Raw genomic sequence first — 26,559 nt, 5'->3', positions numbered from 1 at the left:
GTTCAAGAAATAGGGCAGAAAGGAGATGTGAGATATAGATAGACACTCTTGGTCAGAGTAACAGATTAGCTCACTGGGTGAAATGATGTATGACCACATGTGCACAATCACAGCCCTGTCTTCGGATCAATTGTTCTGTCACATGTGTGGGCAACCATGGATCATCAGCTCGATTACATCTGAAACACATAAGGAACTTCAGCCGTGCTTTGTGCTGTGCTTTACAGTCTACGGTGTGACTTCACGTCGGCTCCTTTCTGTCCGTTTCTCCTCTTCAACACAGGCGGTCACACTTTACAGTCCGGTTCGGCTTTGCTTCTTCAAATGAACAGAGGTCATTTGAAGATCTCCCCCCCCACACACACACACACACAATACATTTTCTCTATGTACTGTTTGCATGGTGACAGTCTGTCACTCTGCTCCTGTTGGTCGGTCAGGCTGAGATCAGATTAATATGAACTTCTTCACAGCTGACAGGGACTTGCTCACACAGATCACAGACACATCTTAATAGGTCACAGACTTTAGGATTTTCCTTTATTGCAACCAGTGGCAGTTTTTGATATGGGAAACAGGCTATCTGTCCAGGTCAGCACATCCAGGGGTGCCACATGCAGAAAGAAATGAGCCCCAAACTAATTTTCTATGGTAAAACCTCACGATGCAGCCCATATTCATTTAGAACATAAAGCTTACTTTCATTGCTGTTGGTTATTGCTTTACAGAATGTGTAGGCAACTAGCCAAATACTTTCATCCATCTTTTATTAATACGATACCAGATGCTTTCTTGGAATCTAAAAATGAAACGAATGAATGAAAATTCACTCTCATAAAAGTTTCATTAGTTTGCCAGATGCATCCGTAGAACATATTGAGTGTTTTTATGCAAGTTACCTGGTACTTAATGAATTTTTCATTTAACTTATATATAATTCTTGTAACCTATCAGGATATTTGTAGAGTTAACCAGATGCTTCCATTAAACTTTCATGGACATCATCTAAGCACCTAACGCAGGTTGGTATAACATTAGAAACCAATTATTCTGTGCCAAATTTGCGATATATTTAGCTTTTGCACTCATACTTATTACCTATTCAAATGTTCTTGGGAAACAGGATTCTAAATTGGAACTATTTGGAAATGATAAAATCTCTACTTGAAAAATTTGCTCTGCCTCTTAAAGTTTGAACTTTCATCAAAAAATTATTGCACGGTTACTTGAACGCAAAAGCAAAAGCAATGTGTGCAGTTGTGGCTAAAAAGAGAAAACTTTTCATTATTTTATTTATACAAACAATAAAAAAAATGAATTTAGAATTTTTTGAGAATTGGTTTTTGTATCTGGTTTAAAGACATATATGATACATAGTAAGAAGGCTCTTCATAGAGGTGATAGGGAGTGGGCGTGTGCTGATGTGTGTTGGACAGCAAAAGGAGGTTCTTGCTCAGGGCGTGATTCTTGCAAGACCCCCGACTCTATCCAGCATCCAAACTCCTCGGGGCATTCCTGATGCACGTAAATTAGTTTGTGTGTGTGCTTGTGTGTGTAGGCGTGTGTGTGCGTGTGTGTGTTTATATTATGTTTCGACATTAGCCCATGCCTCTTTCTGTCTGACTACCAGGGTACACTGACAGATGATGAATAATATCATGTATCCCACACGTCCTTGCGCAGCCCATCTGGCTCTAGTCACATCAGTGTACAGTATCGCTCAGGGATTACTGCATACGCCTTGCTTCTATGGACACATGTTTGCACATCAGTCCGCTAGGGGGCGGTGCACCACTATTACAGCCCACAGCAAACGCTCCACATCTTCCAGGCAGGACAAACAGGAGCGCATCAGCAGTCTGCGTGACGCCCCGACACAATCGCACCTCTGTCCCGCCACCGGCTGCGGTCTCCTCACTTTCTTCTCGAGGAATAAAAAGAAGATTCGCCACGCCAAATTAAAGGCCCAGTTAAGGCGTTTCCGTCATATTAAGATGGCTTAGGGAACTTTCTTGTGCAAAAGAGGAGAGGAGAGACAGAACTTTCAGGGATCCTTTCAGCTGCGCATCGGCCGCAGAGGGCAGCAGGCTTGGTTTTAAGACAGGAGGTGTCAGAGCGTCCTGTCTTTTCACCTTATCTCCGCATATCCCGACGCGTGGATGGTATGGTGTAACTTTCCTGCTCTGTGCCAGAAAGGAGCCGCTTCACGGTGTAAGCGCAGAGGGCATGCGAGAATCTCCTCCGTCTCGGAGAGCGGAGCGGCTATGAGGAAAGAGGCTCACCTGCTGGGTTAACAGAACAGGACCACACCGCACCAACAGGTATGGATTTCCGGGTAACCTCCGCACTTCACCGAGGGAGAGGGAAGGGCATGTGTTTCATGCGCTTTTTATTCGCTGCCTGGAAAGTGAGCGTGATAAAAGTCCTGAACGCCGCGCGTCCTGCTCTGCGTGAATACAAATTGCATTGCAGCTGGAAAGCTTAAGTCTATTAAGTCTACCGATGGGACGGATTGCATCTTATTCTGACCGTGTTAGGGAATGTAAATGGAGAGGATTTTATGGAAGAGTTGCTGGAATAAAAAAAAAAAAAGCAGGGAAGGGAGGGGATTGGGAAGCATTCTACTGCCCTGGAATCAGCTTCATTTAGACGGTGGTGATTTTACAGAGAAGACAAATGATTGCGGTTGCTTCAGGTGTTGCGCCTATCCAAAGGCTCCCCTCGCGCTCTCTTTCTCTCTAAGACGCACTCGCGCACACAAATGAGCGCACGCGCACTCACTCTGATTGCCAAGCAGGTGAGGTGGCTGTGTGGCGTCACGTGTTATGTATTTATTGGCGCAGCCGGTCTGTCTCGGTTCTTTATCACTTTAGTTGATTTGTTCTATAGATATGAGCTGCATGAAAAGTTGGGACTGCGTAGTCATGCGCTTCTTTGCGTTGTCTTTCTTCGACACACCCTTATAACCGAACCTGAATCTGAAGCTCCTGAAGCACTTATTGATGTTGACTTACCATTCAATGTAGTTAAGCATCTCTACTCTTGAACATTCTCACGTTTTGTCACAGTATAGCTAACTTTATTCAGTTTTGTTATAACATCCTGAGTTTTGACTGGGCCATTTTAACACATGGATCACTTGGATCAAAAATTATTCATTATTCTTTATACAGGACTGTCCTGTAATCATTTCCATCCATCTTTCTGGGTGGGCATGTTGTTCAGTTCTAGTTTTTCTTTCAATACATACTGTAGAATTCTGCTTAGAGCCTGTTGTGGAAAAACTTTTACCAAGCACTGTTAGGTGAAATCACGCAATTAGGTTTATTCATATATTGTGCACAATATAGAGAGCTTGTAGGACAATCAATACTGAAGAAGGTCTAGGTGAAAAGCTCTGCCCGGCAGAGAAAACACTTGGGTTTTATACTAAGGATAAGGAATTCAAAACAAGAGGTAAGACAATCTGGTTCTGATGCAGCTGTAGAAAACAACTTCTAGCTCTGCACATGTAACCCAAATAGTTCTTTTGGCGAGAGTTAACTTGTAGTAATTTTCCACCACCAGCCTAAGTTCAATTTTGGTCTCATCTGATCTTCTTCCACATCTATGATAGTACACTCTGCAAACCTCGAGGCAAACTGCAAATGGTACCCTTACGTCTAGAATTACTTTTTTCCTGCCACTTCTCCGTGAAATATACGAAGTTGTGAAGTGCATGACTGAAACAGGTATTCTTACATGATGGATATCTGGAACACCTAAAGTTGAGACCTGTACAAGACCAGATTTTCTTTTCTTTACTCGAGGTGGTGAGAACAATAATTTCATTTTTAGCATAAGTCAGGGCCACTTTACATTTCTTCACAGTGTACCTGTTGGGCATCACACTAGAAAAAAAAAGCTCTGTTAGGTTGTCAAGCAGCAGCTGCCAGAACTATCAAACCACAGCTGCCAGAAAAGAATTATGTCATTTTTGCTCTTGCAGCCTTGGCAATGAGAAGACATATTTTTTTGCAGACTATGTATGGGCAACTCGGCTGCTAACCTTGCTTACCCATTATTGTAGGTGTACAATAATTTTTTGGTAAGTTTGCAGGTGTGCCACTTTTTCAGTTATGGATTGAACATTGGTTTGTGAGACTGTTTGATGCTTAGGATAGAGTTTTACAAGATAATTTAGCTTTAAAATTTCCACGACTTTATCTTTATTCAACTTTATTTATACAGGTCTCTGGTATGTAGCTTGGTCTTATGATGGTGCTTGTTCACTAAGGTTCTCTGACAAACATGTTAAATCTTCACAGAATAACTTTATTGTGAAACTAAATGACACACATCTGGAATCTGTTTAGAACTTAGGTTAGTACTGAAGGCAATCGGATTGATTCAGGGATATCAGATTAAATGGGGCTAATTACAAATACGTGGTAGACATTAGATTTTGCGTAATCATAATTTTATGATTATGCAACGTTTTGTGAATTTGTTGAAAAAAAAATAACTTTTTGGTTGCGATGTGTCAAGACAGAAAAATTCAGGTGGCAAGAATGCCTTTGTAAGGCACAGAGTATGAGAATTTACACTGTGTAACATCCTTCTTGTTATTTTCAGCTCAGGCCACAAAAGCCAGGGCATCTGTACTTTGAAGCTGCAATTTGAACAAAAATGTATATAATTTTTGGACATGCTCCAGACTTGACTGACAGAAAGGAAAAGCAGCAGGGAGGTGGCGAGCAGAACAGCCGCAGAGATTGGATTGAATTTCTGGGTGTTTATGGAGAGAAACTCAAATGCATTATCGGAAAGAAATATATGGCCACTCACTGGTAGCTTTCAGAATTGGCTCAAATGTATTTTTAATGTGACCACAAAACAAAATAAATCACAATACACTGTTAGTGTCACAAGCTTATTCAATAAACAGTTTCTGGTTTTGTGCTCACATTATTAATCGCAGGCAGGCAAATACTGCAATGATTTTATTTTTCAAGTAATATTTGCAAATTATTTTCAATTTACTTTAGCTGCAAAGGCTTGGAAATGTGTTGTTATTAAGGACATATTTGGGAAGAGCACTAGGAGCTGAATCATATTGAATAAATGGTTTTCAACAGGTATTAATAACATGAATATCATCAGCTAATAGGGGCAGAAAAGTTCTCTTGTGTTCATTTAGCTTATGGGGAACTCTTATCAGGTATTGATATAGTGTGACAATTTGCAAACTTGATGAGGCTAGAGTTTAAGAAATTACATTAAATATACAAATGACTTGCCTTACACATGCTTTTATTGCCATTAGGCTTGCCTAACACTGGTTTCTAACTCTGATTTGCTGTTGCTCTTACATCAGAAAATCCAAATGCTTTCAGATTTTATCAGGCATTCTTGGTAAACACCAATCAGGTTTGGTACTTACCAAACATGTTATAAGCACATGTGAGCGCCCTCCTCTGGGTAAAAATGGCAATTGCCTGAACTGATGTGTTCTTAATCAGAAGGTATTTGTGAGTAATGTCCATCTATGAAAGATTGGTACAAATACCATTATTATTATGCTTGTTGTTTGCTATCTTATTTCACAGACAGATTGTGTTCTGGATTGTGTTATTTACTTGCCAGCCTTGGAGCATATTTACCTTGAAATCATTAAAGTGTTTATTAAAATTCTTTGCTTCCTTAGACAAATCTGAAATACTTTTCGCCTCTAACTGAACAGTAAAATAGAAGACATCACTGAATGTTGTGTGGGATTGGACTGGAAGTGGGTGACTTACACTAGCATATCTGTTTATTTGCATAGGGAAGTAGCTCCGATCTCATGTGGTCACCGGAGAGGCACGTGGAGATGAATTTCAGTGCCAGGTGTAAAGTGACCCGCTCAGATCTGTCCACTTATGACCATCCAAGACAAATATAAAACTAGATTTGAACACAATCTGCAACATTGCTAAAAACAACCTCTTTCAAATTTTACGTTTTTAAGGTAAAAAACTGCTTCTAATACTTTTGGGACATACATTTTCAATAGCCACTTATTACTTGCAAGGTGTCTGTCTGGCTGGCATCGGGCTAGAGATAGACACCTGGATATGTCACCGGTTCATCACATGACAACACAAAGACGTAAAAGACAAACAATCACACAGGTAAATGTAAATATTATTGTGTTATGTAGGTGTACAGGTATGTAAATACCACTTCAGAAGAGGAAAACTGCATGACATGTTACATCGTGTCATTGTTTATTGATAAGACGTAATAAAAAAAATGCATCTCTTTTACAACTTGAAGTTTGCTGATTAATTCCTGGGCTCAGATTGAGCATCGGAAAAATCCTGGTTGTTTTCATTTTTCTAGCCATTCAATTGGAAATTTGTAGTGAAAGCATAGTTTGTCTCACAAAGTTACTTTATCGGCTGCACTTAAGAAAAAGAGTGTTATCCACTATGGGCTCTGGATATGAAGATACATTTATACCCTGTATTTTTGATATTTTGATGTAATTACTGTGTTATGTGCAAGTGCACTGAAGAATCCTTCTCTACTGGTAACCTGTTTTTAAGTAGGACTTTAAGTAAACACAAGAGAAATATTTATTTATTTATTTTTTTTTTTTAAGTACTGCACTATCATAACGACTACCAGTGATGATAATGATAATAATTGCTAATGAGTTAGCATCTGCTTGCGAGCTTCTTAACACTGATAAACACTAAAAGCTGCTTTAACTGTTTTTAATGAGTCTGGACATCATTTATTTATCGTGTCCTTAATACTATGATTGATAAAATCTTTGATGGATTAATCCAAACTGAACCGAGATTTTAAAAAGTCTGGTTTGAGATTTTTGTAGCCTTAATTCTGTTTTAACATCACAAAACAGAACATTTCAAGTAATAATTAGTAATTTATTATGAGTAATAATTTAGTGTCAGGACCACCTTAGAATCAGAAAACCATAGAAACTGAATAGCATTGCTTTGTCAAATCTGGATTTAGTTATTCCATTCAGATAACAGATTCGTTAAGACACAGTTTGCAATTTATATGCTTTTTTATTTGTCCAAACAAGAAAACAAACAAACAAACAACAAATGCTTCATGTTTGTTAGTTTTCTTTCTTTTTTTAAAAAAAAATTTGTCTTGTAAACCCAACACCATGTAATATTTTATTTTTTGAGTTGGATAAATCATTATCATTCCATTCATTCCATCATTCGCTGCTTTATATCTTTCTGTGTACCTTTAACTCTCTGACACAGGCACACACACATCCATACAACTCCCTTTTCAGCATTTCCCTCACTCTTTCCTTTATCCATCTTTTTTTCCAGTAAGCCTTTTGGGCGTTGAGAGTAATGTCAAGGCGCCACTGCAAAAAAAGGCAACAAAAAGAGGGGAATATATTAAAAGAGAAGACAGCATGAAAAAGACCGAACAGAAGTAGATAACTGTATCCTGGCGATTGCTTTCCTACGCAATTCCACTCTGTTCTCATCTCCTTTCAGTGCTCTGTCTGGGACAACCACAGCTCAGTTTCTATGGTTGAATTTCAATCGGGTGAATCGGCAAAGAGAAGGGCGTCGATTTCCTGCACTCTTTTAGAATTGTAGTCTGCCATGGCAGTAGTTTGGCAATTGCAGCAAAGGAAGCAAACATGTTTGTTACTCTTCCAAATATTGAACATTTAAAGTCGAAATAGGAAGAATGCTTAAGTTATTTGATTGCTAGCGAAGATGTTGTGGCTCTACTCCCCCCGTTGTTTTCAGTGTACACGATTTCTGGTAGGCGTCAAATCGTCGAACTGCCGCATTACAAACTTCATGGCCAAGTTTTAGGGGTTGGGTAACATGAAAATCTTTAACACAGTCCCCGCCTTCAGGAAGCAATCATTTCTCAACAGCCGATAGCACAGACCCTCTGTAAGAGGCAAAGCATACAACAAGGGACTGGTTTTTACGAGGCTACGATAACTCCACCTTGTGTCCTATAAAAAGAGACATTTCTCTTTGGCCACATAAATGTATTAACCTCTGCTTAATTAAAAGAGAAATGGAGTTGACTGAAAATGAAACAGAAATGAAAGACCTTGACATAATGGAAAAGAAGCAGACAAGCAAGACCACAAGAGATAAAGAGAAATAAATAAAAAAAAAACATGTCCCATAAAAGGTTGCGCTGCATTTCATTGGCCATCACCAGAAGCTGTTTGTGGTCAGTCGAGGCCCATCAGAGACGAGTAGCCACTCTAAATGTGTGTAACCCACATAAAGAAATTGTTTCTAGGAGATTGGACCCCGTAAATTCATTCTTAGCCTCCAGCCTTGTTCTTATCCCTCCTCCCAAAGGTGACTTATAACATCCAAACAGCCATATATCGTTACATCCTTTCCTCGCTTAAACTACAAAGGCACTCACACACATGTGCTTGCTCACACATGCTTGCTTTTGCACCCAATACTTCCACCAGGCAATACATTTTTGTGAATAAAATGCACTCTTTTGCTTTGCTCCAGAATGGCTTGTGTGGCTCAGTAACAGTGACAGCTGCAACAGCATCAGTGCCTGCTGTGGAACAGGACATCAGAAGAGAGAAACAGCATCAGCTGTTGCGCTTACAACTCTAGGATTACCTTAGCCTGAACAAACTCCATTACTGCATCTATTACCCAGGTACACAGAGACTGGGGGAAAAAAGCACTTTGCAGATCTAATGTTTATCCAGCACCTCTAAGCCCCACGCCGCTTCCCTTGACTAGCACAGCAATGACGGAGAGGAGGCCAGAGGAGAGAGCAAGAGCATCGTTGGGGAGAAATATTGAGCTTTAATTTAACACAATGCAGTGTTTTTAAAGACACTCTTTGTAGGCTCTAGGATTCTTGAATGTAAAAGCAATAACTCAGCAAAGAAGATAAGACAAATATGCACTTAAGTGCATAAAAAATTACAATTTTCTTTGGGAATAATTACATATTTTTAATTGAATTAAAGATGTAGAAGGAAATATAAACCATTGACATTTAAATCTGAATTCTACTTTTCTTTTCTATGCTGTGGCATTTTTTTCTACATGAAAAGACTCTCCAGATTTGCAAAGCCAGCATCTCTTTTTAATGGAACATGCTTTCTTGGAAACCTCTAGTGTAGTCCAGACTCCGGTAACCTTAACATTAACCTTCCTCACTTACTCTGTCTCCACTGGTTAGTTTGGCATATGTCAAGCAAAGAATGAGAAGCTGCCTCTTATGACCACTCAGCTGACCAGTCACAACAGAGGGGGTGATCATCAGAGACTGAGCATAAAGAAACTAAAATGGTAGTTTTAGATAGAGTCCACTGCTAAAAATGTTTCTGTAATACATGCATGTCTTCTCCTTCTCCATATACACATGTTCCTGTTCAGCTACTTTTGAGTAAAGGCCACAAGAGCCACAAAAAACTTTCAAAAACTCCACTGGTAATGTCCGAGTATGTTCTTTTTAAAATGAAAGTGTTCTAAAACAAAAACGAAACAAAAAAATAACATTTTTGTGTCATAAAGTTCTTTTCTGTATGGATTGGTTTGTTACATGTAAATCTTGAAAGAGGGAAAGAAATTAAGAGACAACTTTTTTACCAGTTTATGTCTTTTTCATTGTGTTCAAAATGTACACGATATAAAAATATTGTGCACATTGATACACAACCTTGGCCCAACTCTGAAAACCATACAGCTAGTGCAGATGCAGAAAGTCTTACAGCTTCCACTTGTTGCTATGTAAGTATAAAAGTCACACAATCTGTGTCGGTTCATTTCTCCTCCATCTCCTTTATCTGTATTATTATCCCTGCACAAAACCACCCACCAAACTGCAATAATTACTGCTGCATGTATTTGAGCTCAAATATACCCAACTACAGTATATATAACACTTTATATTGGATTCATAATTGCATAATTAGATATAATTGCAGGCACTGTGGGTTTGCCTGACAACCTAATGAGGCAGCTGTAAAATAGCTGGTGGTTCCACTTGTAAGAAAAATAATCAAAGACTACAAGATAAAAGGACATACACAGATAAACACAGTCAACCAGTAGAACAGGCCTTGGGCTACAACCAAGCACAAAAAAGGGAAATTAATAAAGAAAGATATGAAAGAGAGGGGGAGTGAGAGACTTTACAACAATCTTTGCACTGAGTTCACTGGTAACTAGAGATGAGCTGGAAAACTGGCTGGTGATCAGAATCAGAATATTTTCAACTTGATTGGACCTGGACAGTAAGTGGTTGTTTGGAACATGAGCAATCAGTTCTTTATTATCATAAATAAAATGTATTATTATTATTATTATTATTATTATTATTATTATTATTATTCATGATCACAAAAAGCTTGTCAGGAGGTACCATGTAACCATTCTCCAATGTCTTCTTCCATCAGAACCAAGCACCAACCCACTAAACTCACGTCATCCCAAACAGGTTTATTAAACATTTCAATTAGTTAAATGTTCTTCAAAAGTCACCAGATCTAACTCCAACAGAGCTCGTTTTGTAGAATCATAAATCTCCGTGCACAGCTGAAAGATGTACAGTAGCTGCCTGATGCTATCGTGTCAATAAGGACCAACTTCACTGATGAATGTTTTGATCCCTTATTGAATTCCTGCCACTAAGAATTAAAACACTTATGCAGTCAAAAAGGAGAACCAACTTGACCAACTTGATATTAGCAAGGAGTTCCTTATAAATGGTCTGTAAGAAAATAGTAAGTCTACATGGAATTAGCTGCTTAAGCACTTTATCTCTGTTTTAATAAAATAGTCTCTCCCTGTCTGTCCTATCTTATTCTTATATTATAGTCTGAATACAGGTCAAAACTTCACCAATCACAGTTCTGATCAATGTATTTTTAATAGTGAATACACAGTTTTGCCCAAGATTATTCGTAGCTCTGGCAGATTTAGGTTATAAGTTATCTTTAAGCATTATTAGCATGTTTCTTTTGACTGGAAGAATATTAACATTTCAGAGCAGCCCACACTTTCTCAACATGCATCCGATGGAATGTCTGTGAAAGGAGCTAAACATGTGGATTATGGGAGAGAAGCTCATCCAAAACAAATAATCAAAATGTCATTAGAAACACACAAAATACTGGTCAGCAATTATAAGAAGGCTTTGTCCACTGATTACTGAGAAGGCCATAAATAAAAACAGGAATTATTATTAATTATAATAAAATTTATATAATTTATTATACATTGAGAGATGCTTCTGTTAGTTCCTATGAAAACCAAAACGTTTTGGTTGAGTGAATATTAAATCTGAATCTGAAACATGTATAAATAATTTTGGGCTGAAGTGTAACTTCCTCTATTTCTTAAGATGACCCCCAGAAAGTTCCCTTCACCCTTAATAAAAGTGTAGACCGGATACACACAGAGACATAAAAACAAAAAGAAACAGTGAGCCCGGCCTAATTGCCGGCCTAACGGCCACAGTGATTGATGCCAGGTTAATGATGAAGAAAGCAGCGCAATTGACTCATGTGTGACACAGCTCTGACTCCTGGTTAACAGCTCTTCTTTACCATTAACCATAATGAGTCAGAACTGACACTGCCAAAGATCCAGTGCCTGCATTGCTTTGTTTATAACGGCTGCTGAAAGCAAGACCACCTCTCAGCTGACAAACTGGCTGAGAGTCCTGTCACTGCAGAGTCATTAGCAAAACCTATGGCCATGCCAAAATCTACAAATCGAATTGCTTTCCTAATAAGCCACAATATGTCACGGGAAGTGGGCTGCTATAATAGCAATGATTGCTCACCTGAACATTGTGAATTTACCTGCCGTGGAACAGCTGCATTCACTGCCATTTCTGGAATGTGGCTATCTGTCACTGAGTCCTGGCATTAAAGCAAACACATCCTTGCAAAGACAAATACCACTGAAATCATTGCAGAAAGGAAAGAAAAAAACACAGTATGTCTTCAGCTGCTTTCTTTAAAGATTTAACATGTTTTTGTGTACCTTCATCAACAGTCAGACTGTGCCATGCAGATCACTTGCACATTTCTTGAGATTTATTTTCTTGAAAAATAGATAGTTGCTATAAAGTGGGTAGGACAGTCTCATTTGAGATTATTCTTTGCAGGTTATTGTCAGGCAGACAAATTACCATCACAATTAACAATGCAAAGTGTGACCTTGTCAAGTACTTAAACATATTGCTTACAAATGACAGAATCTGAAGATTTGACCAGTAGAGCTCCCCCAACTGGACATTCCAAGTGTTAGTCAATTTTTTTTCACCAATGGATTCAGTGATGCATTCGCTTGGCTGAAGAAAAGTGAACTTTTTAGGAGAGAGAGGGGGAGATGGGAGGAGGGCTTGAAAATGAGATAGACAGTGCAGAGTTTGGCCAGGAGAGATGGATATTATCAGTGTAAATGAAGGGAAACATGTAATGACAGGACCCCTGAGTTACTAACAAGGGTGATGGATGATGTTCAGCTCAGACACGAGGCAGTTCATCACTCACCTCAGACTTAAACAAACATAAACACAGTCTTACAGCTTTTCTGCTCGCACTAAATTACAGCCCTTTTTCTCCCTTATTAACCTTCTACATAGCCACTTCTATTGTAGCCACAAGACATTCAGCATTGTAATGTGTGCAGCTCAGACACAAAGGCCTCACAACACTTGCACTCAACAAAATGCACCATTATACTTCAGTCACTTAAAGAACAAGACTGGGTTTTCAATATTCCAAAGTAATGTATACCAGATAGATTTCAGAAAGAAAAACATTTATCCTCCAGCATTAGATGCTTTAAAAAAAAGAAAGGTATCAATAGTTCAGGCTGCTGATGGTGGAGTAATGGTGTTGGGGATACTTTCTCTACACTCTGGGCCCTTTAGTACCAGCTGTGCATTCCTTAATTGGCACACAGCTTACTTGAGTACTGTTGCTCACTGTTTCTATGTATGTGTGCAATATTAAGGAGAGCATTATTGCAAAGTATTTAGTTGGGGGACTAAACACATAAACACACAAAACCTTTGGATTTTTATTTGTAAAAGATCTAAATATCTGATTCCTTCTACCTCACAATTATGTGTCATAGTTTGCTGGTCCACTTAAAAATAAAAATCCCTCTAAAAATATATTGTCATGACCAAATGTGAGAGAGCATTAAAACATATGTAAAGCACTGTAAAAATGTGTTTGTGCTTCAGAGACGTTCTGTAATGAAGTAACTTTAAGCTTCAGTCATTAATGATGCAGTCTAACGAGAAAGAGGAAACACCTTGTTAAAGGGAGCTGAGGGATACCTCTTCTAATCTCTACAAGTTCAGTCTTCCAGCACAGCTTTTCTGTTTTTCCACCAGGCACGTTTTACACCAGCACCTCAAACAGATGAGATTAAAAAAAACAAAAAAAAAAAACGTATTTTTGGAAGAGGAATATGAGCTACTGCAGGTGATGCTTCAGTGTGTCATGTTCCTCCACAGATGCTATTGAGAAAAGCCAGCAAGGCTGTAGGACAACCTGCGTCTCTGCATGTGTGTGTGTGTGAGAGAGAGATAGGGATGACAGTAATACAAGCACTATCCGACACCCTCCTCCCAGGGATCACATCCTAAAAGCGGCTTCTTTTACTAATCCCATCCTAATGTGTCCAATATTATGACACTGCCATTAGCTGCAGCACTCTGAGGCCTCATACATTAGGCAAAAATCAATGTTTTGCACGTGTGCATGAAAAATACCTGTTCTTTGAGCAGATTTTAAGCATTAAAGTTTTAAATATTTATGTTAAATAACTGATCTAAATAAAACTACAAAATGCTGATTTTATGGTTTTATTTGAAAGCTTTAGGGATAGTCAATTCCGGAATAAGACATTTGGAGGAAACAAAATCACATATATATGGCACAATTGCCATTTGTGCCATATATAAAATACATTTTAGTCAATTAACAGGGGAAAGAAAAAGACAGCTATTCCACTAGAAGACCACAACTTATTTGTGTAACGCAAATTCAAAACGATTTTGAACATAGAAACAAGTGAATACCTAACATTTGCACTACAATAGGTAGAACTGCCCAACACATTTTATCTCAGCTCTTATTAGTGTGTGCAGCATCACCATTTGAAAGGATCACTTGGAGGCAGAATTTGGTATGATACAACACTTCAAGTATAATGCATTAAATCTGTACGTACCAATAATATATTTGGCCAGTTGGATGCTCTCTAATAGGGCTTAATACAAATAATTGAGTTATATTTTAAACTGCTGAGACACCAAGGGTTATGGGGGACGGTGTGGACAGTGCTTCTTGGTTAAGCAAGAAAAGACTCCGAAAAAATTAATCGCAGTTCAGATAGCCTTGCAAAATTTTAGCAATGGAATCCCAACTACATAGTTCCCTGATGTCGTGCAACACTAATAATTATTAAAATCCTGTTCTTCCTCAGCATTTCTGCTTTATTCAAGTCAAACGCGTTTTAATCGTCTGTCTCTCAGTGAGTAACACGATTTTCTTTCAGGCTGAGCCAGTAACTCGGCCAGCTGTGTGTGTGTGTGTGTGTCTGTGTGGGGTGGACAGAGAGAGACTCTGAATGCACAACAAGAATTCAAATTTTAAAGGCATGAATTACCAAAAGACTGCTTTCAATTTGATTGAATCCAGCTTTATTAGCATTCCCCCTGCCTTTATGCGATGAGGCTGTGCCAGCCTTGTGTCCTCTTGAGGGCTGCAGCTGTGGCAGTGAAGGGCACAAAGAGGAGCTTCACTTGTAATGGTGGTGGTCTTAAAACTCTTGTTTTAAAAAGAGAATGGCCTCATAAATGATTCAGATTTTACTTTTTGTTCAATATCCCATATATTTGATTACATTTTTTTTATGGAGCTAAATTAATAAAGGTGTATGCCCTGGATCTAGTTTACAATTTAGCAGCAAAACATATTTATCCCCTCTCTATGCAGGAATCTGTTGGAAGTTTTTTTTGCTGCTTTAGCTGGAGTTGAGCTGGTTTAACAGCTTTCTCCATATTTTCCTTACTTGTGGTATCCCCTGAAGTGTTCATCTGTAGCTGCAGTTCAACGGAGAGGAATGAAATCAGAAAGACTGCTTTTTATTGTCTGGTCAAAATATTTTAACCATGTACATGTCCATGCCAGATATTTTGTAAAATAAGCCCTTCCCTTTATAAAACAGCAGTTTCTTAAGCAACAATTTCAAAGATGGTAATTTCTCAAAATCTCAGCTTTTAGTATATTTCTGTGGACTTAATGAAATAATAATTTTTGAATAGGAGAAATAATTGCAAGTTAAACTCAAAATGACTCACCGCTGGCAAATTTTTAATTATTATCATTCAATCAAGATGTTTTTATTTGACAGTTTAAAAAGGTATCTCTAAAGAAAAAAAAATCTAATATTTCAATCTTAACCACACATCTTTACCCCATAAAGGTTTTTCAGACTGGCATCCCAAGAGCCACTTCTGACATGTTTCATATTTTCCAAAATTGCTGCGGCAGTAAAGCACAATACAGATAATCTGTGAAAAAATGAAAAAAAATAAATAAATGGCGCTAAGGCAACACTCCAAGTATGTTTGTGTTGAGGGAGTGATTTTATAACGCGATGTAAAGCTCAAAAACTTAAATTTTACAAAATACTACTACTTTAAATCTTGATTCAAGACCATCTGATGGCAGTAGGATGCAGTCTTTGGTTACAATATTCTTCGTAAAATCTTATCACCTGTGTATTACTTAGCAGCTACACAATTTATGTAGAGAACATCATCCTGGAAGAAAATTAGAGTCTTAATTAATGCTATGTACCTGAGGGACTGATCTTACTGTGAGCTGGGGAATTCTTTATTATTGTGATCCTTGAGGTGGAAATTTTCTGCAGAACCTGCATGCTTTCTGAATGCAGTAATGAGGGCCTTACATGCTTTGGCATGGTGTTAAAGATCCTTGTGTCATCAACCTGCACTTTCAGGAACTGTCCATCGTTCTGACCAGTTCAATGCACCAAGCAGTGGGAGATCTGTCCATGGTGCTGCACGACAAATGCTCTGTCACTGACAAGTAACAGGAAACAGGGATAAAGACATTGGTCACTTTAATCCACTTGTCATGCATGACATCAGTTTACCAGATCACAGTTTGTGTCACTGATCTGAACTTGTCAAGCTGCCTGACGGAAGAGAGCGCCTTGACGGCCGAGGCTCAGGTTATAGAGTTTAGTTATTAAAACGACTGATTTCTTTTGCAGACTTTTAACACTCAACCGTAATGGAAACATTGTTCTTTTAAGTATCTCTTGATACGACGCAGTCTTTCTTTGCCCCGTGCGTGTTTTGGGAAAAAGGAGCAAATACCCAGAGACACAGTGTCGTGAAAATCCATCAGACAGAGAGTTGCTGGTTTACGCTGAGACAGAAGAGACAGGACGGCAGCAGGGCAGTGAAAAAGAAGAAGGACTTTAGAAACAGGCAAACAAAGAAGGAGTTTTAAAAGAGAACGCCTGAGTGATTATTCACACAGGAAAGACTTATGATAAAATATTTTCAATTTTATTTTAGCTTAAGTAACTCCCTGTCTTTGGAGATCATTCAAGACCACTTTCCCTACTTTTGTTGAACTTCAATATTAAACAAGTTCAACTTCATATCATTTTGAATCTGTTAATGATTGCAATTGTGCATATATTTCTAAAATGTATATATTATGTATGCGACTTGCAAAGTCATGCTCTGTCATATTAATGGATACTTTCCATTACTGGGTGAAACTGCAGTAATGCATTTTAGCATCTCTCAAATTAGCCCCAAAATGCTTTTTTTATTTTATTTTTATTTTTTCTGGTTTGGAAAGTTTTGCGAGGGAATGAAATGAGAATTTCGTGACGGGGTGTTTACGAGGTTTCTGTGCAACATGAATGCATGTGGGGGTGTGTGAGCAGGGTAAGCCTAGGGGTAAGCTTTTAGAGGTCTAAGCAGAAGGGTGTGAGTGAGAAGGAGAAGACAGATTTGAGCAGTTATCTTTCCCTGCAGACCTCCTGTCCTGCCTGCCCACATACACACACACACACGCACACACACACGCACACAATGCTGCGTAAACCAATACACACAAATTTGTTTCCTCATCTGTAATTTTTTATTTTTTCTAGGATGGCTTTTTTATATACATCCCCAGTCCTGTCTAAATGGACTTATTAAATCCAGCTGTAACAAAATGCCTACGCAGATTGAGTCCGCAGGCTCGCCGGCTGTGTTTGTTGTGCAGTAACAGCAGAATCTCTCCACCATACCTCCTATGGCTCATCAGAAAACAAGCCCTGAGCTGTGAGCACACAGAACATTGCTTGGGATTGTGGGGCTGATGCTATTTTTGCAGCCAGCAGAGATGAGGGATGTGCAGGGAGAAATCTTAGAATCCCCCCTTCACCCCCCCTCTACTTCCCTCCTCACATCCACCAGACACTTTAATTAGAGTGCTTGCACTTCTTGCTCCCTCACCTGTCTCTTTGTTACAGAAAATAATACATGTTCAGGAGAAGCCGGTAAATGGATAAATGGATTGATAAATTGACTGAGAATACAATTTGTGCAAGCTTTGTTTTTTTGTTTCTTTTCTTTTCTCAAAGACAATTGAGCAAATGAAATACGTAAAATGAAACTCTTCCACGTTGTTTGTGAGTGTGTATGCATGCGAGCACTCAGCACAGAGTTGATGTCAACAGAACAAATCAATGCAGAAAATATAGTGGCAATTACTACAGCTGCCTGTAAGTGAACCTAGTGGAACAAACTAACTAATGCATGAATAAATAAGCACAGTGAAATGGAGATGTTTGTGTGCGCACCCGCGTGCGTGTGAGTGTGGGGAGACCATTCTGTGGATCGTGGACAGTCCTCCGCGGTGCCAGCCAATTAACGAAGTGTGTAAACCGAGCTCATTAAATAAACAAGGCGTTGGTCACACACACTTTCATAAACATAGTCACACACGAGCATACTGTCAACGTCAAACCTGAACCTCTCTGATTTCAGGCGCAAACATAGGAGGTGAAAAGTTGTCTTGTCTCCAACAGCACACATATTAGATGATACAAAATGTCTTCTATTGTGTGCGTGCGTGTGCGTGCCTTTTCCTGTGTCCATGTGTATGTGTCCCCCTGAGTCTGTTTGGACAAGCCATAAAAGATTGATTTAGAGTTGTTGCTTTGAAGCAGCTGCCAAGTGCTGCCTCACTAACCCTGTGTGTTGAGAGAACAAAAGCTTTTCGTGGTCCCCACCTACTAAGCATTCCACCGTCTCCCTCTGTCTGTCTTCCTCTCCCCACGGCTCTGTTCTTCTTGGCTGTTGTTCTTGTCTTACACTCATCTATTTTAATCCGCCTTCTCCGATTGTCTGACTCTGCCCTTCTGTTTTCAAATGTTGGATGAGTGCAGCACAAACACGGGGCCTTTCATTTGCTTCACAGTGTGATAATGTTGAGTCAGGCCGACGCCGCTCTGCTGGCAGTTGCGCGGAGCGCTGCTGGTGTGCATGTCTGGTAACTTTCACCGCTCAGCGAGAGTGGGAAAAAATAAAAACGCAATTCTGTTGCTCGGCCTAATACCACTGTGGGATGTTATTAGTCACTGTGATAAGTGGCTCGATCTGAATGCAAGGTGTGTGTTATTAGTCTTCAATCGTGAGCTCGTCTCTCTCTCCCTGGTTTCTAATCCACACATGTCTCACTTAAAGTTCGCTCAATTTACTCTAATTGAAATCTAACTGGATTAAGAGCCATAAAAGTTAATGAAGAAGCTTTATAAAGCTTCAGAATAGGTTTCCAATTATACTGTGAGATGCTAAATTAAACCCAAGAATATCCCTATTAATAGTCACAATCCATTTTATTTAATTGCAGTTTTATTTATTTATCTTTCTTGAGTCTTTTTCTGACGGGAGTTGAGAAAAGGAAGTAAAGGAGTCTGTATAGTTCCCAAATTAGAAACGTGACCAAATCCATGTGGATAATTTTAATTTTAATTTGATCCATGTTTTACAGCAGCGCATCTTTAACATTAGACATGGTCTCCAACCTTGTGTCAAGAACATTTTTATTCGACCATAACACCATGCTGAGAAGAGGTGAAATGGAATTAACATAAAGAAAACCATCTCAGCCATGAGTAGCACCTTGTGGACGGCAGGTTTCTGTAACACCATTGGATGGTATCTGTGCCACCTGATGGTTGACAGGCTATTTTTTTTTACTCCACCACCACAATTGTAAACACAGGGAGCTTGCTAAGCAGTGCTGAATTTTAACCAGAACTCTGGGGATAGTCAAATCATGCTAAAATCTGATCAAACATTACAGGTGGTTCTGGGTGGAATAAGCATCTTTGTTAATTGCTAAACATTATGGAGGACAAGTGATTGTGTTTTGTTTCTCTCTTACAAAAACAAGTGGAAAACTTGTTAGGTTGCATGAAATTGGAAAGTAGGGCTTTTTCTTTCCCTTTTCAGTGTTCAATCACGCTACTGTAGTGAAAGATGAGTTTACAAGCTTTTAACACAATTTTGCCAGCCGTGTAAATTGTGTTATAAGGGGTTATAAGGGCATTTCGTCTGTCTGAAGAAACATTGAGGAGGTATTGATGTGGAAGCATGAAAGAGCTTGTATGACTCTTTACTGTAAGTTTTTGTTTTTTTCATTAGTGAAGGGCGATGACAAAAAAATAAAGCCATTTCTGTTCATAACAATTTTTTCTTCACACATTTGAAAGCAGCAAACAAAAATGATCGGATGAATGACTTTTACTTTGTTTACACATCTCCATAATAATTGGACTGAAAAGGTGATCCTTATGCAGCAGGTGGGGAGGTTTGACTGGAATCCTTATAATACTGCTGCAAGGAAATCTAGCATTTGTGCTTCTTTTGAGAGCCTGGCTGAGTGTGTAATGAAAGACCCCAGAGCAAATCCCCCCGACCCCTGAGGCAAACATTCATGCATTCACACACTTTACTCAGTAGTAAAGTCTCTGGGTCACCCGCAGTTACAACTGTATACCCTGAGCGAAGCAGAATTGATACACTAGATAAAGGTTTCAAGCAACTCCCATCCGTTCATCTACAATTTGGATCTTCTGCTTGAATCCTTTGCAACGTGACAACAGGAGCTGGCAGATTGTCGGGCTGTGGGGTCTGGTGAGACGCCAGTAGGGACAGGTGGCGGGAATCTGTTGGAGATTAAACCGCTTGGACACCAGCTAACCCGACTCACTGTGACCCTGACAGACATGACACCCTGGCTTGTGGACCTGTGTGGCAAGTGTCAGGGGTAAGTCGAAGCTTGTCCTCATCTTCCTTTTCCAGGTCACAGATAACTTTGGAGAAGTGGCAGGCCAGAGAATGGCACGGACCACAATGCTGTGCAAAGCCAAAGATAAATCTGAGTCCGAATAAAATGAAGAATAAAGAGATGGCCTGAACTCATCCTTCTCAAAATATATTTGATAAAGTACCCTAAATATGATTTTTGACCACCGCCGGTAGGTTTAGCTCCATTTGTACTCATTATGCATGTTTCATTTTGGATCTTCTTATGGCCTCGGGCCACAACTGGCCTTCACTGGTCCACCCACCATATATTTGTCCAAGTCTGTGGTGGAAGATAAACAATCATTGGAGGTTCAGTCTATGCTTGTAGATCAAAAGGTCAGATGTTTGATTCATTGTGAGGGCAGGCTGCCACGAAACTTTTGCCACAAAATTGCATGACCTATAATTAAAGTTATTTTCTTTTATGAATTATTTATGAAAACAACAACTACATCCATCCTTGCCAATGCATTTGTTATTTAAGGGCTGAGATGTTGTATTTTCTTTATTAGGCTGTCCAGGCAGCTCACTTCACTGCCTGTAGCTGAATCTAAAATGCTGCTGTGAAAAATTCAATTTTGGCTTCTTTGTTTGTTCTGGTGCCTGTCTGAAAGGAGCTTGCAATGATGTTTGCTGATAAGAATGTGATTTTTTTTTAATAACTTTGAAAAAGTTATCAGCGCTCAACACACTGTGTTCTTTGGTCAGATTTCATCAACTTGGAAACCACAAACGGTCACAAATCTTGGAATAATAATGAACAACTAATCTGGTTAAGGTGTTATCTGCTAATTTTGGCTCTGTAATAACGTTATAAGCTTATAAAAACAACAAAACAAAAAAAAAAAAAAAAAAAACAAGGCCCTTTTCCCTCAAGTAAATATCAAATTATCTTCAGAAAGCCACATGAAAATTATTTATAGTGAGTGTAGCAAAACTTGTTAAATGATGTAACATGAAACTGACTATTTCATAGGAGAGAAAAACCAAAGCAACAAATATTGCAATTTGTTCTGCAGTCATTCATTTTAATGTTCATCATTATTACATCCTCACATATCTGCAATTGTCAGTGTAATAGAATGTGCAGCATTTACAATTATTGCTAAATGCATTGCAATATGCTCATTAATTTGAATCTTTAAAAGACTTTCACAGAAGTACGAGGTGATTGTGTAGCATTTACAATATCAGACGACTCTGATAAAAAAGGGGCGCAAATTAGAAATCTTTGCTCCCTGCTGAACCTCCAGCCATGAAGGAAACTGCAGAGAACTGGGATGACTATTGATTCTACAATGCACCGACTTAACCCGCTTTGGCTCCAGCAGAGTGGGGTAAGACCGCTGGAATGTAGCCTGAAGAAGGGAAGTAAAGATTACCTAGCGACTCTGTAACACTCAATTTGAGCTAGGAAACTTAGCAATGAGTTTATTTCATTCATACAATCTAATATATGAATGACACTTTGCACCCAGGTGTCTTTTGTAAAAGGTTTAGTCCCACCAAACAAATGACAATTGTGCCACAACAGGGAAAGTTTGTCCCATCTTAGTTTTCCACCAAGATACTTTTCCACCAACCTGAAAATTTCCAGTAATAATTTTGTATCTTTTTTAAAACAATATAAACTAAAAAAAGGGAACTATTTGAATACCTAAACAATCTATATAATTATTAATTTTTACATTCATTGGAATGATTTGAGGGTTCTTGACATAATTTTAGTAACTTAAGGATGGATTTTTGGAGATTCATTTTAAAGACAGCTTGCTAACAGTGTGATTTTATCATAGTAGGCAATTTCTTGCCATTCAGATAATGCTTTTTATTTGCAGTTTTTCTTAACATTGCACCACCCAACTTAAATTCCTGGGACCCAATGATTGGCATCAGTCTCAAAGGGTTTTTCACTATTTTGTCTTGTGATGTAGCTCAGACAGATTGGAGAAAAACTTATAATCCTTCTCTGGTTTTTGTGCAGCAACCAGAACTTTTAAAAAACAAAAAGTCATTAGTTTTTGCTTTACTGCCTTTCAGTTACTAGACATCTAAAGCTTCAGAGCAACATATTGCCAAACCTCCCACTTTTTTGTCACAGTCGCTGACAATCAGTTAATTAAAATCATTTGATCAGAAGAACTGTGCTGCTGCTTTTGCTCTTAAATCTTGTAGAAGCAATAAAGTTGTGCTTTGTTTGTCCATTCCTGTACCTACAACCGATGAACTTGTTTTTTTTCTGTGACTGTTGTAGTATTATTTCCTTCATGATTGTCATATTGATGTTCAAAGAGCAATACAGGAAGGCAGAGATAGCACTCCCTGCAGCATATCATTTTTAAACACTGCAAAAAAACATTTAGGAGCAGTAATAACAGAAAACACAGTACGGTATATAAAAGTTAGGTGCTGGAGACAGCAGTGCTGTTTTTATTGTATGGATTATGATAGAATGAAATGAAAGAGTTCTTGCATATTGGCTTGGGGGAGCTCCATACCACAGCACCCAACAGCTACACACTCACATCTCTCACAAACCGACCTACAGATGATTTTCTACACTGTATTTCTATTGCCGTTTAAGGAAAATAATTAGCAGGTTATCAAGGATTTTCTTATAAAGCAGTCTGTCAACAAGGTCTAAAAGCCCTCGAGCTGAGCTGAAGGTTTTCTGCTAATACAAATTCAGAAATGTATACATACAAATCATTGTGAATATTCTAAATGTGTCAAAGCATTTTAGAATCTTAGCAGTGTTGTCTTTCATAAAACAAAAAGAAAAACAGGAAATAAATCTATTTCTATAAATAAAAACTAATATGTTTTTCTTTACAGTTTTATTTCAATTGCTTACGCACAATTTTGAAAACGGGGTCCAGTTTTTCATAGCACTTCACAAAATTTGTACACTTCCAACAATTAGCACAGTGCTATAGATTATTTGGGAAAAGGAACACTTCATTAATAAAGCTATTTGCTTTATTAAAAAAATGTTTTGTAATCAAAATATCAAAAAGATCCATCATGTGGTTTGATCATCAATCGGCTTTAGTAAGAGGCATTATGGTAGATAGTGTAGACCTATAAATTGTGATTGTTGCTGTGGAACCCGTCACACCACTGAAGAGATACGTTGTCTCAGACGGCAATATCTTATTTGGTCCTTGTTTGCTCATGTCATAATTCTGTAATCTGTTAAACATGTACGCATGAGCTCAGTGTTGTAAGGACCAAAGTCGACTTGATGATGAAGGACTCTATTCTGTGAAATGGATGCACAAAGCGTAATGTCAGCCCCACATTGCCCTTTCACATTGACAATAACTTGTTGGCCAATGCCATTTTTTTTCCTTTTCTTCTCATTGTTTTCACATTAAACCCAGCCTCATCAATACCTACGTATGTTTGTTGAAGACAGATGACCTGTTGCCTTTTCATAGTTTTTTTTGACCTGATAATTACTTGCCTGTGTGTATGTGCAACTGGTGGATGTGTTTTACCATTATGTGCTGATATTTGTGTAACTTGGGGCTGGTGTTTTGCTAATTGTTGGACAGTTTTAATATTAGTGGATCAGCAATCATACAAAAACCCCCGCAAGCATTCTCCTTTTGTGCCGGTGCACCGTTGTCTTTTCCTCTTTTCCTTTCTTGCTTGGTTCAGTATGCTGTATCAAATCCCTGCGTGTCACCAGGGAGCTGTAGACCTTTACCTGGTCTAGTCTGGCTGTGTTAAAGGTCAGATATGAGAGGATTTCAGACTCTGGTCTCAGAAGTCAACTCTGCCCACCTCCTACACCCCGGATTAAGCGGCGAGGAGACGAAGGCTGCCAGGAAATCAGGCTGTCAGAAACAGTCTGCATCTCTGTCGGAGGGGAGACTCCGCGTTTGTGTGAGTGAGCGGCGGAAAGGGGAAAGAAAAACGAGATACGTGCATGTGTGCTTGTAATATCAATACCCCACTGATCCTCTTTTCCCCGCTGTGGGTCTCTGCACACCTCTGCCTGCCAGATGTGTTTACAGAGAGAGAGAGGGTATCTCTGGGTGTGCATGTGTAGGTGTGTGTTTGTGCACGGATTGGTGTTTGTGTAGGTGTGACAGTCAGGTGTGAGTCTGAGTCTCGTGGATGCAGTGAGAGATTTATGTGTTGGCAGGACTGATGCTGTTTATTTTGGCAATATGCTATCAGGAGCTGGCTGTGTGAGATCTGTGATGTGTGTGTGTGTGCTTGTGAGAGAAAGAGAGAGAGAGAAAGAGAGTCAGATATGTGTGAGTGCTCTGTAGCGCATCTGAGTTGCTGTCGTCCAGAGAACAGCAGTTTGTAATCAGGCTTAATCAGGTGATGTGAATCAATGGGTTAAGTCTAAATGTGTTATTCTTGAAAAGCTCAGCGGGAATCAGGTTTAATTATGGACCCACCTTTACAAACACACACAACAGAAAACTCTGGGTTTCTACTGCAGGTGCACACAAGCATTTCTATTTTCCTTGTGCTGGTATTTCATAACCGAGTGATTCCTTCATTGTATATCAGCTGTTATTTTCATAAAGTAGAGAAAGGCACCCCCCAGCTAACTACAGCTGTTAAGAAAGCAAGAAATCAACGAGGGGCAAATGCAAAACTGTCTCTGCAGGGAGTTTCTGCTATGCAACACTGCACATTTATATTGAGAAAGAAAAACAATAATGAAATGCTTTTGTTTAAAAGGCCCAAGAAGGGATGCTTGTATTTTTCCACAGTTCGTTGCACTTTGCATATACAATTAGAACTACACTGATACATGTTTGCTTCTTGATACGTCGTTAAGAGACAACAGTAAGCCTATTTCTAAGCAGATGATTTGCCAGCAGGACAGTGCTCAGCGTTCACATATAGCAATTTGTACCATTATAGGTGAATATATAACGCATATGACATTAGGGATCTTTGTTGATGTTCCTATTTAAAATGTTCTGGTACTTTAAAGAGCCAAGTCATACACTAAACATATGCACATAAATAATTACTGTAAGCTATTATTTTCTATTCCGTTTTCTATTTTAAATTTTTGTATGGCAATATGTAGTAATGATAAATTATTGAAGGGTTTTTAGCTATCTTTACAAGGTGGGCTATTAAGGCACTGTATAATATGACCAACAAAACAAAGACCTGATTTAAACTTAACATCAGCTACCAAGTTGTGTGATTATCACCAGGGTTAGGTTAAGCTCACAACAATGGAAATAAGGAAGGACTACAACAGTTTTCTTTGTATATAGATTGTTATACTTTTTTTTTTGAAAAGTCGTGGCAAGTTTACTTGCAAAGCACTTTTCAGTCACAAGACAATTTAAATTGCTTGATAGAAATACAGCTTTAAAAATAGTACATCGTATTGGCATAATAACCAAAAATAGGGAAAGATCGGACAAGATATTCCGAATTAATATTAGAATTAGAAGAGTCCATCACAATGCTAAACACATGGGTTTGTAGCCTTTTCTTTGTAACTTTCTTGGTGTTTGTTCCAGAATACAAACTAAATGCTGCCTCTTTATGTTCGGTTCTGACTTATTGTAGATAAAGAAGCCCCGGGTGGTCTGGAAGGTTTATGCAACAATGACAACAGGGCTTTACTGAATTTTGGGGTGAAACTATTAATTGGTTTATAAATAAACAAAAGTCTGTTCTCTGAGCTACAAGGCGTCGATTGTAAGAGCTGTAGACCTGAGGTGATGTGCTTTATTTTTTTAGTTTCAGTAAAAATGTGAGCAGCAGTATGGTGGATCAGCTTCAGTTGTCTAATTTATTATTTTTTAAAGATGATACGGTTTCAGTAATCATTAACTAAAATAAACAGGTGGATTAGTACTTCAGCATCCTGCAAGTCTTTTAATCCTGGAAATGCCTGTTCAGATGATAGAAAGTTGTTGCTTCTTTTAAAAAAAGCTGTATACTGATTTCTTTGTCTTTATTTTATCTCACCAGTCATTGGTGTGTGATGGTGATGGGTTTATTTTGGTTTATTTTGGAATGATTGATGACCTTTGTTTAGTTTGGTGCACTTTTTCTATTAAGTTCATCTTTACGCAGACCAGTGCTTCTCATTCTATGTGGTTCAGTTTGCTGTTGTATTGTGCTGGTGAAAAAAAACAAACT

The 26,559-nt window shown here is 38.7% G+C and overlaps 1 protein-coding gene across 1 annotated transcript in view; it reads left to right on the top strand.

The window, feature by feature from the left end:
* The first annotated feature begins 1,841 nt into the window (after positions 1 to 1,841).
* LOC129372573 (chemokine-like protein TAFA-2) overlaps positions 1,842 to 26,559 on the top strand; it is an 82,948-nt gene continuing 58,230 nt past the window's right edge. Inside the window, exon 1 of the mRNA XM_055049986.1 lies at positions 1,842 to 2,321. The gene's annotated coding sequence lies outside the window, so the exon portion shown is untranslated. The remainder of the gene's footprint in view (positions 2,322 to 26,559) is intronic.

Source organism: Poeciliopsis prolifica, unplaced genomic scaffold, assembly GCF_027474105.1.
Source record: "Poeciliopsis prolifica strain line A6 unplaced genomic scaffold, Auburn_PproV2 SCAFFOLD029, whole genome shotgun sequence".
Classification (NCBI taxonomy): domain Eukaryota; kingdom Metazoa; phylum Chordata; class Actinopteri; order Cyprinodontiformes; family Poeciliidae; genus Poeciliopsis; species Poeciliopsis prolifica.
The sequence above is the reverse complement of the archived record's forward strand: the minus strand, read 5'-3'. Positions and strand labels throughout refer to the sequence as shown.